Raw genomic sequence first — 1,437 nt, forward strand, 5'->3', positions numbered from 1 at the left:
CACTGCAACACTGAGAACTACTCTTATTGTAGAGGTTCTCACCACGGGGCTATAGGTCTCTACGAAGTCCACACCTTCTTCTTGCGCAAATCCTTTAGCTACCAATCTAGCTTTCAGTTTATCAAGGGACCCATCTGCCTTCTGCTTGACTGTAAAGATCCATTTACAACCCAAAACGTTCATGTGTGGTTCAAAGGGGACAAGAGACCATGTACCATTAGCTGACTGAGCATTCATCTCCTCATGACAAGCATCATTCCAACCCTCATTCTTGAGAGCAGCTGTGATTGCTTTTGGTATAGCCGGAAGGTCCGATCGTATTAGTAAGGCATACCGAGGATTCTTCTTTTGTATTTCACTCGGCAATCTAGTAGTCATTGGGTGACTACGTGTAGGAGGGACAGGAGGAACAGGATCATACCGAGCTGGAGACTGAGCTGATGAAGATGTACCAATAGAGTTCTCATCCTGATCCGGACATACATCTGTGTTAACAGGTGATGTTGCTTCAGCTGCAGGTCGAACCACATTCTCCACAGGTACACAAGACTGGTTCACAGGAACCGATGGGAGCAGTGATGGTGGTAGAGGAGCTGACTGCCAGGCTTTGAGTAGGGGTGTATTCTGCGATTCAACATAGTCTTTGTATCTATCACAGAAGGGAAATGTGGATTCATCAAATATCACATGTCTTGATATATACACCCGACCCGTAGGAGGGTATAGACACCGATACCCTTTATATTGTGAGTGATACCCCAAGAAAATGCACTGAAGAGAGCGAGGGTCAAACTTATGAGAAGTGTAAAGGCGAAGGCAGGGATAACATGCCGAGCCAAATACCCGCAAGAATAAATATTCAGGTTTCTTCTGATGCAGGACTTCAAAGGGACTTTTCTGATGTAGAGATGTTTTAGGAAGGAGATTACTTACATAATTTGCTGTATAGAAGGCTTCCACCCAATACTTAAATGGAGTTCTGCTTTGGAACATCATAGCGAGACCAAGTTCAGTTAGGTGCCTATGTTTCCTCTCTGCCAAACCATTTTGCTGAGGGGTTGAAGGACAAGACATATGGTGTTGAATCCCATTCTCAGACAAGTGTCTTTTGAACACATTGCTTATAAATTCGCCACCACCATCACTTTGGAAGATTTTAATCTTTTTGTTGTACTGATTTTCAACAAGTTTTTGAAAAACCATAAAGACTTGACTGAACTCCGACTTTGCTTTGAGTGGAAACAACCATGAATACCGACTGAAATCATCCGCAAAGACAACATAGTACTTGAATCCTTGAGATGATACAATAGGTGATGGACCCCAAAGATCACAATGGATTTGATCTAGGGGTTCCATAGCATGAGAATGAGAATCAAAAAACGGTAATCTAGAGCTCTTTCCCATCTGACAAGGTTCACATATGATGGAAGAGCT

This window comes from Eutrema salsugineum, unplaced genomic scaffold (genome assembly GCF_000478725.1).
Source record: "Eutrema salsugineum unplaced genomic scaffold, Eutsalg1_0 scaffold_10, whole genome shotgun sequence".
Lineage (NCBI taxonomy): Eukaryota > Viridiplantae > Streptophyta > Magnoliopsida > Brassicales > Brassicaceae > Eutrema > Eutrema salsugineum.